Source organism: Mus caroli, unplaced genomic scaffold (genome assembly GCF_978045245.1).
Source record: "Mus caroli unplaced genomic scaffold, Mus_caroli_1 scaffold_5, whole genome shotgun sequence".
Taxonomy (NCBI): Eukaryota; Metazoa; Chordata; class Mammalia; order Rodentia; family Muridae; genus Mus; species Mus caroli.
This window is the reverse complement of record NW_028227260.1, coordinates 8,074,203-8,085,051: the sequence shown is the minus strand read 5'-3', so window position 1 is coordinate 8,085,051 and position 10,849 is coordinate 8,074,203. Positions and strand designations below refer to the sequence as shown.

The window sequence follows — 10,849 nt, the reverse complement described above, 5'->3', positions numbered from 1 at the left end:
GTTCTCTGACCTCCACATGCACATTTTGGCATGTGTGCACACATGCACACACATTAGATAAACATAATTTTAAAAGTTAAGAAGTACTACATTCCACGTGCTTTTAAATTTTCTCCTTTGAGGTTATGTTATGTTGTATACCCTTGTGTTTAAAGATTATGCACCTTGAAATTATTAAAAACAGAATTATTGAATCAGAAGAACTTTTAATTTGATTTTTATTAATTAAAATACCCATTTAAATGTGAATCATTTAATTCAAATAATTGCATTGTTTTCTTTTAATTTTCTACTTATCATGAGGGAGGGAGACACAAATAAATACCATGCAGGTCAGTGGGCAATGTAGAGTAAGTTCTCACCTTCCATCATGGAATAAGAGATGGAAATCAGGTGATCAAAGTTACACCTCAAGTGCCTTTATTTGGCAAGTCATTTCACTGAACCTTATTTGTTTATTGTAGATATACTTGTTCCTAATTTGGTATCCAAGACCCTAATTTGGTCTTGGTGTTCCCATCTACCTGGTTTCTCTTCTCAGTCTTTGCTTGCTTCTCTTTTCTTGAATGTTCCAAGGCTCAGTCCCATATCTCTTTTCCTGTCTCTCTCCACAACATCACTCTAACTCAACTTCAAATTCTACATACATAACTATCCCCAGCTATATCCCCACATGCATTCCTCTTCAGCTTCTTGGTTTTACAATCTAATCATGTACTCAACAGATGTATGTGATGGCCATCTCAAACTCACCATCTTAAAGTCTTCTCCCTGAAACATTGGCTCTACCAACAGCCTTCCCCATCTCAGAGAATATCAATAATTACCTTTCAGTTACTGAGGGAAACAACTTGATACTTTCTCAAGTTCACCCTATTCATGAAGAAACTTTGAGAACTTTACTTTGAAAATGTTCAGGTGCTTACTACTCCATTAGTGTTGCCATGATCCAAGCACCTTGCCCCTTGCTTGGAAAACTGTAATAGCGCCCCTCTTCAGTATGTCTCCTTGCCTAAAGTTATCCCTTCCCCATACTACCTAGCAACCAGGATGGACTTTTTGCAGCCAAAGCAAGATCTTGTTGTGTTCTCAGCTCAAAATTCTCCAGTGGCTCTCCTTTTTCTCCCACACTCAGTGTCCCTTATCACGTTCCACACTTTTTAATATTTCAATGGCTAGTACCACATTTTTAAAAGAGAAGAGTTGTATAAAACATTTAATTTATTGATCTTTTGGGGAAATTTGACACACCATCACTGTATCCCAATGGAGTCATTAATCTTGTAGCTTGGATGACATTAGCTCCTTCGTTTTTATGGTGCTGTTGAGGAATCAGCTCTCTGCAGAAGCTCAAGAGAATGGCCTTTGAAGAAATATGCAAGTTCCATCTAGATATTTTCAAAAGCTCTGTTCACTCTTTTCTCTTTTTCATTGTTCACAGTGTTTATCTTCACAAGATTAGTGCTAACAGGTTTGGTCTTGGTTTTTATTTTGCTTTGTTTTGTTTTGTTTTTATTTTTTTGCCTTGAAGCTTTTTTGGCTGGCTGTATGAAATACTTTCCTGGACTTCCACCCTCTTAATTTGCTCTACGCCATTGGCTCATGTATCCCATGTGGCTACTGAAGCTCTGGGGCATGCAATCCAAAGGTACAGGCAGTATCATTTTTCAACATGGTATATGGTTTCTATACTGCATCTTTTGTTTGTTATCATCTTGAAAAAAAGCTCCACAAGGGCACGTTCTTCCCTCCTGTATCCCAAGAGTCTATGCCACTTGCTTATAAATGAAAGAAAGCAGTATTACTCTTTAGCCTGAATGCTCCTTAACCTACATGGAAAGATAATAGGACAATAAGTGACAATTATCCCTCATTGTCAACCTCGCCATAATCTAGAATTACCTGGAAGGGCCTCTAAGCATATCTGTGGGGGATTATCTTTATTATGTTAGTTGAGGTAGCAAGACTCAGCAACTGTAGGTGGCACTGTTCCCTAGGCAGGAGATCCTGGGCTATATAGGAGTAAAGAAAAAAGACTTGAGCAATAATGTGAGTGTGTGTGTGTGTGTGTGTGTGTGTGTGTGTGTGTGTGTGTGTGTATACACATTCATTGTTCTCTCCTGACTGTGCATGTAACAGGATCAGCTGCTTTAAGTTCCTGCTGCACTGACTTCCCCAGTGTGGTGGACTGTACCGTGAACTGTAAGCTAAAAATAAAAACCCTTTCTTCCTTAACTTCCCCAGCCTATTTTATCAGAACAACAGAAAAGCAACTAAGACAGATACCATAACTCTATGCACACACACCTAACTCCACCCTCATGAATAGGGTATTGACTGCTGAGCCCCTAGCATCTTTATATAAGAGTACCTAGCATCTGTCCAGAATCTGTCAGTCTCCTTACTTCTGTTTGTGAATACCTGCAAGTTGTCAACAGGAAAGTCTCAAACGCAAATAATTCTCATTGAATATGTTTGTGGTAAAAGAACTCACATGATATGTACTCACTGATGAGTGGATATTAGCCCAGAAACTTAGAATACCCAAGATACAAGATACAATTTGCAAAACACATGAAACTCAAGAAGAACGAAGACCAAAGTGTGGACAGTTTGCCCCTTCTTAGAATTGGGCACAAAACACCCATGGAAGGAGTTACAAAGACAAAGTTTGGAGCTGAGACGAAAGGATGGACCATCCAGAGACTGCCATACCCGGGGATCCATCCCATAATCAGCTTCCAAATGCTGACACCATTGCATACACTAGCAAGATTTTGCTGAAAGGACCCTGATATAGCTGTCTCTTGTGAGGTTATGCCGGGGCCTAGCAAACACAGAAGTGGATGCTCACAGTCAGCTATTGGATGGATCACAGGGCCCCCAATGGAGGAGCTAGAGAAAGTACCCAAGGAGCTGAAGGGGTCTGCAACCCTATAGGTGGAACAACAATATGAACTAACCAGTACGCCCTGGAGCTCATGTCTCTAGCTGCATATGAAGCAGAAGATGGGCTAGTTGGCCATCAGTGGAAAGAGAGGCCCATTGGTCTTGCAAACTTTATATGACTTAGTATAGGGGAACGCCAGTGCCAAGAAGTGGGAGTGGGGGGTATGGGAGTGAGGGGGGAGGGTATGGGGAACTTTTGGGATAGCATTGGAAATGTAAATGAAGAAAATACCTAATTAAAATAAAATTTAAAAAAAGAATTCCCCCTCACACCAGTCAGAATGGCTAGGATCAAAAATTCAGGTGACAGCAGATGCTGGCGAGGATGTGGAGAAAGAGAAACACTCCTCCATTGTTGGTGGGATTGCAAGCTGGTACAACCACTCTGGAAATCAGTCTGGAGGTTCCTCAGAAAACTGGACATAGTACTACCGGTAGAACCAGCAATACCTCTCCTGGGCATATATCCAGAAGATGTCCCAACTGGTAATAAAGACACACGCTCCACTATGTTCATAGCAGCCCTATTTATAATAGCCAGAAGTCCCTCAACAGAGGAATGGATACAGAAAATGTGGTACATTTTTACAATGGAGTACTACTCAGCTATTAAAAACCATGAACTTATGAAATTCTTGGGCAAATGGATGTATCTGAAAGATATCATCCCAAGTGAGGTGACCCAAATCACAAAAGAAGTCACTTGATATGCACTCACTGATATGTTGATAGTAGCCCAGAAACCTAGAATACCCACGATACAACTTCCAAAACACAAGAAAATCAAGAAGACCAAAGCATGGATACTTCATCCCTCCTAAGAATAGGGAACAAAATACCCATGAAAGGAGTTGTAGAGACAAAGTTTGGAGCTAAGACAAAAGGATGGACCATCCAGAGACTGCTCCACCCAGGGGTCCATCCCATAATCAGCCACCAAATGCAGACACTATTGCATATGCTAGCAAGATTTTGCCTGAAAGGACCCTGATATAGCTGTCTCCTCTGAGGCTTTGCCAGTGCCTGGCAAATACAGAAGCTCACAGTCATCTATAGAATGGAACACAGGGCCCCCAATGTAGGAGCTAGAGAAAGTACACAAGAGCTGAAGGGGTCTACAACCCTATAGGTGAAACAACAATATGAACTAACCAGTACCCCCAGAGCTCGTGTCTCTAGCTGCATATGTAGCAGAAGATGGCCTAGTCGGCCATCATTGGGAAGAAAGGCCCCTTGGTCTAGTAAACTTTGTATGCTACAGGGGAATGCCAGGGCCAAGAAGTGGGAGTGGGTGGATAGGGGAGCAGGGCAGGGGGAGGGTATAGGGGACTTTTGGGATAGCATTTGAAATGTAAATGAAGAAAATATCTAATGAAAAAAATTTTTAGAAAAGGGAAAAAAAAAAAAGAAAATGTTTGTAGTTTCCTGTTCCCTTTCTCATGTCCTTCCTTTGAGCCTCTAAATCAACGGTTCTCAATCTTCTTAATGCTGCAACCCTTTAATACAGTTTCTCATGTTGTGGGAACCCCGAACCATAACATTATTTCGCTGCCACTTCATATCTTTAATTTTACTACTGTTAAGAACCATAATGTAAATATCTGATATGAAGGATATCTAATGTGTGACCCCCAAAGGAGTTACAACCCATACATTGAGAACCACTGCTGTAGACTGAGAGGCAAGCCAGAGGAGTGGCTAGATTCATCTAATCCATTAGCTCATTAAGTATTATGATATCACTCCCAGAAGATGTCAAACACCTTACTTTCCATGGTGGATAGATCATGTAGACCAAATATCAACTAAACCAAAGCAGGCATAAATGACACTGCAGACCAGTTGGATGCAACAGACATGTACACAACATTGTATCCAACAACAGTAGAACAAGGATGCTCCTCAACTTCCAATGTAGATACATTCTGATGTCCTTATTATAACCTGCAAATGCCACACAAGCCACAAATGTATTTAACACATGTAACACCAGACATCTAATTTACCCTAGCCTGCCATAAATTTTCTCAGAACATCTTAACCTACCAGTGAGCAAATTCATCTAACACTAAACCTATTTTATAATAATAGATAGACTGTTTCTTGTAGCTTACTGACTATTACTGAGTGAAAAAAACAATAATTGTATGGGAGTGCTTTATCTAAATGTTTGCATATGTCTGTGGTGCACATGCATACATGGTGACATACATGAAGGGTACATATGCATGGGTATGCAAATGCATATGGAGTCCTAATGCTGATATCAGGTGTCTTCCTCAATCATGTGCCACCTTATATACTGAGGGTCTTCTATAGTGAAGGTCTTCCACTGAACCTCAGACATGTCATTTTAGCTCCTCTGACTAGCCAGATTTCCTGGCTTCAGTTCTCATGAGATGAGATTACAGAAGGACCATGCCCACATGGTTCTTATGTGAGTTCTAGAGATCTGAACCCCAGTACTCACATTTGCATGGTGTGGTAGTTTGGATGAGAAAGGCCCCTATATGCTCATACATTTGAATACTTTGTCCCCAGTTGGTAGAACTGTTTGGGAGGGATTAGGAGGCGTGGCTTTGGAAGAGGTATATCACTGGGGGCATGCTTAGAGGTTTCAAATGACTCGTGTGATTCTCAGTGGCTTTCTCCCTCTAGTTTATGGTTGTGGATTAAAATATGAGCTCTCACCAGTTCCTTTGCTCTGTCATCATGGACTCTAATTCTTTAAAACCATTAGCCAAATTAATTGCTTTCTTTTATAAGTTTACTTGGTCATAAGTTTGATCACAGCAATAGAAAAATAATTAAGATATGTGGAAAGCATTGTATAAGCTGATCCATCCTCCCCATCCCTGTTTTATCAAAATCATCATCATTTGATGAAAACATCAAAGTTGAACCATCATAAGTCAGAGCCATCTACACACATTTTTTCTCAAGTGTACATAGAAAATTCACCACAATAGATCACAGAATAGGTCATATAGTTGTTTGGATGAGAATGTCCCTCATAAGCTCCAATGTTTGAATATTTACTACCTCGCTGGTGGCACCATTAGGGTAAGTTTAGAGTGTGTGGCCCTGCTGGAAGAAGATACATGTCACTGCAGGTGGACTTTGAGTGAAACTCATGATGTTTCCAGCTCCTCCTGCCTCTCTCTCTTCTATTTGTGATTCAAAATATGAACTCTGCTCCCCACAGATACACCTTCACTTCTGCATCTAAGTTTAACCCCCAGGCACTATAAATCCAAATAAACTCTCCCTTTCTATAAATTGCCTTGTTCGTAATATTTTATCCAAGCACTAGAAAAGCAACTAATACAGGCCACAAAACAAGTTTCAACATATCTAAGAAGGTAGAAATCATATGACATATTTCCAACTACAATGCTATAAAACCAGAAATCAATAACTAAAGGAAATTCTAGGGGAGAAAAAGAGGAAATGAAACAATCCATTCCTGAACAACCAATTCATCAAAGAAGAAAGCAAAAGGAAAATCAAGATGTATCTTGACATAAGCAAAAATACAACACCAAATCCTATGGATTCAGGAAAAGTAGTCATAAGTTTCTAACAATGAGAAAAGAAAGCTCTCCTCTAATCTAACTTTCCACCCAAAAGAACCTGTAAAAGAACTAAGCTCAAATTAAGGAGAAGGAAGAAAATGTGTATTAGAACAGAAAGAAATGAACGATACTCTCTCAAAAAAAATAGAAAGGATTAATAGAGTGAAATGTGTGTGTGTCTGTGTGTCTATGTGTCTGTGTGTGTGTATGTGTTGAGAAGATAAAATGAATTGACAAACCTGCAATTGAAGGAAAAAAGTTTTGAGAAACAAAATTATAAATCAAAGAGAAGACAGCACACTTGTCCAAAGAAATAAGAAGGCTTATGAGACTACTATGAACAAGTATAAACTAACAAATTGAATAGCCTAGAAGAAACAGATAAATTCCTAGAAGTGTGTGATCTACCAAAGCTGAACCAGAAAGACAACGGGAATCTGAACAAATAAAATAAAAGTAAAGAGTTTGAATTAGTGAACATAACACCACCACCACCACCACCACCACCAACACCAACAACAACAACCAAAAAAAAGCTAATGTCAGGCATGGTGAGGCATGCCTATAACCCTAGCACTTAAAGGGTAGAGGTAGGAAGTTCAAGAGTTTAAGGTCATCCCTTGACTACACCTTTAGATACATGAGACCCTGTCCCCCCACCCCCCAAAAAAAAGAATATGGAAGAGAAGGCAGAAAGAATGTAAGAGCCAGGTGGCATGTGGAGCCCTTTTCCTGGCATGATGTGGCCATTGTCCTCTCAGCAGCTGTCAAGTATCTGCACAATACCTGCAGGAGATCTTTCCCAGAGAGGGAAAGAGCTCATGAGGCCCTGTCCCTCCCTAAGGACTTATTGGTGGTTGACAGTTGCAAAGAAGGGGAGGCACATGAGACCAACCCTTCTCTGAGGATCTATAGGAAGTTAATAGTAGCTGTGAGAAGGGGGGACATTTTTGAGTGATATAACCACTGATAAGGTGTTCATGTTCTCATAAATAATTCCTCAGCTATGCTCCTGTAAGCAACCCTAATTAAACTCATTAGGTCATACACACATACACAAGAGCAAAACCATGAAAGTAGGAGGACTAGTTGAGAAGAGGAGGGCGATCAGTGGGAGAGGTAAGGGGGATAAGGCAGTGTAATTAAGGGTGAATATGCATGTGTGTGGAAATGTCATAATGAAACACATTATTATGTATAGCTAATATATGCTATTAAAATGTATTTGCAAAGGAAAGGAGGAAATTAAATGCTGGTAATTTGGCAATGGGAAACAAGATCTTAGGATAATCAAACTTAGGAGTTTCTTGCTACATTATTCCTGCTAGACAAAACATGGAGTCAACCTAAGTGTCTGTCCATAGTTAAATAAGTAAAGAAAATGAGGTGCCTGTGAGCTGGATAGATGGCCCAGTCATGAAGAGCTCCTACTACTCTCCCAGAGGACCCAAGTTTGGTTCTCAATAACCCAGTCACAACCACCAGTGACTCAAGCTTCAAGGGATCTGATGCCCCCTTCTGGACTCCTCCGGTGTTTGCACTCACATGCACATAGCCACTTACAGACACACACACACAAACACAGGTAATTGTAAAATGATAAAAATGGTCATTCAAAAAGGAAAATGGGGTATATACATATAATGGAATTATCCCAGCCTCTATACAAGGAGGGAACCCCTGCCATTTTCAGTAGCATAGATAAACATGACTATAACACTTATATACAGAATCTGAAAATGTTCCAACTCACAGAAGCAGATAGTACACATGCAGTTACCAGGATATGGGAAGATGTTAGTCAGGATGCAAAAAGCTCAGGAAAGTCAGATGAATCAATTTTAGAAGTCTAATGCACAGTATGGCAAGGACAGGTGACAGTCTGCATTCTTGGCATTTGTTCAATATGCAGATCTTAGTGCTTTCATTACAAAGAAAAAGGAACTATGGGAGGTATTAGATATGCTAATGATCTTGATAATGGTGATTATTTAAGTTATATGCATAACAAATTATCAAGTTGTAAATCTTATACAATTACAATTAAAAGCCAAGCCAGGAATGGTGACACACACCTCTAATCTGAACTCAAGGCCAGCCTGGGTTATACAGTGAGTTGTAGGACAGCCTGAGCTACTATAGAGTGAGACAGTGTCTCAAAATAATACTATGAATATTAATAATGATAATATTGTTTCAAAATAATGTGGGACTGTTCACATAACTCAGTGGTACATGCTTAGCATGCATAAGACTCTGGGTTCAATTCTTAACATAAGCACCACCACCACACCAACAATAATAATAACAACAAGAACAAGAACAACAAAAAACCTAGCCAGTGATTCAATCATGTAATCTCTTTATTTGGGAGGCTATAGTAGGAGGAGTGTCATAAGTTCAAAGCCTTTTCAAGGCCAGGGCTACATAGTAAGTTATATATTTATGACCAGTGTGAGCTACAGTGGCCCAGATACTGTGTCAAAAATAATATTAGTAAACCTATTCCCAGAAATATTTACATTCCAAAAATAAATGCTCTGAATGGGCAAATGCAACCTCTCAAGATATGCTAAGTCTCTGTTGCTCAAGATTTAGAAAACAAAATCAGGCAGGCGGATTTCTGAGTTCGAGGCCAGCCTGGTCTACAAAGTGAGTGCCAGGACAGCCAGGACTACACAGAGAAACCCTGTCTCGAAAAACCAAAAAAAAAAAAAAAAGAAAAGAAAAGAAAACAAAATCAGTGCTGGAGAGATGACTTGCTGGGTGAAACATTTGCTATGCAAGCATGAGAACCAAAATTAGAATGTATAGAACCCATGTAAAGCCAAGCAGAGCAGCACACATCTGTAATTTTGTTACTCCTACAAGGAAATGGTTAGCTTGCAGACCAGCTAACCTGGCACAAACACAGGGGTAGGGGTCAGGGAGGCAGAAAACAAGATAGAAGGAAAGGACCAACATCCAAGAATGCGCAAATTTGCACAAATGAGCACATATGCTCACACACACATGAGCACATAAGAAAACAAAAACAGTATGATATTAACAATAAGAAAAGATATGAAAGAGGTAGTCCTTTCACTTACTAATTAAATACTTATTGAGCAGCTAGGGGCAAACCCTGTGCTAGGAACTGTAAAGGATCTCTCATCCAGGATCTGAGTTTAAATGCTTTATTTAAGGCTGAGGATGTAACTCTGTGGCTAGAGCTCATGCATTAGCACATGCAAGCCCCTGGGTTTGATCCCCAAGTCACAAAACTGAACAAAACCAACGCTTTCTGTAATAGCCCTAGCATGAATTTACATCAATTAGCTTATGTTTTTCTGCAGAAGAATCCAGCATGCTGGCTTCAATTATTAGACACTATGAGTAGGCATGTTTCTTTGCCAGTCAAATAAAAAGCACAAAGGATTTATTTTAGTAGCCCAGCATGCAAGGGCTGTTAACCTCCAAAAAACAGGTTTGGAAGAAAACTCTGACACCCTAAGAAAAGCCAACGCATTACAGTCTTATAGTAGAATTATTGAAGGGTTTTGCTATTGCCTGTTTGGCCAGAACTACCCACAAAAGGATCAGAAATCACTCACACACACTCTCTCTCTCTCACACACACACACACACACATACACACCAGAATTGGCCTCTGTCTGCTCCTTCTGAACTGATCTTAGGGTGGGATACTGCACTATGGGAATCAGGCTTGGAGCCCTCTCTGTTTCTTATTTCATAAGGTGACAACTAGGCCTTTTACATATCTTCCCTGATGTGGTACACCACCTCGTGAGGAAACCTCTGCTCTGTCCATTTTGCAGATAAAAAAACAAAGATCGGGAGAACCAAGTGACTTTCACAGCTCTAGCTCTACTACAAGTACTGATACCAGCATTTAAAACCCTGAGTCACCTGCTTCATGGTGGAATATTTGCTGTTTCTTGGCTAATGAGGATTTATTATATACTTCTAGCAGACATGTTTTAGCTATTTTGTTCCATTAGAAGGCCATTGTGGTCAAAGTTTGTGTCTTGGGTTTCAAATGGCCTGTACAGTTCCCACAAATAAGCTGCTGAATCCCAGAAATAAAAAAGGACGTATGCCTAAAATATTGGATCTTTCTGAAAAAAATTAAAAAGTTAGGTTTCTTGGATGTATGTTATTGTCACTAAAACACACTGTCTCCTGGATCTAAAGCATTGTTAGGGGCTGGACAAAGAACTTGTTGCTCTTCCAGAGCACCCACATAGCATCTCACAATGGTCCCTAACTCCAGTTCTGCAGGATCTGACACCCTCTTCTGATCTTCACAGGGTCCAGGTGTGCAT

General features: G+C 40.0%; 1 pseudogene; it reads right to left on the bottom strand.

The window, feature by feature from the left end:
* Positions 1-1,216: 1,216 nt before the first annotated feature.
* Positions 1,217-1,596, bottom strand: LOC110286444 (ribosomal biogenesis factor pseudogene; annotated as a pseudogene).
* Positions 1,597-10,849: the final 9,253 nt, after the last annotated feature.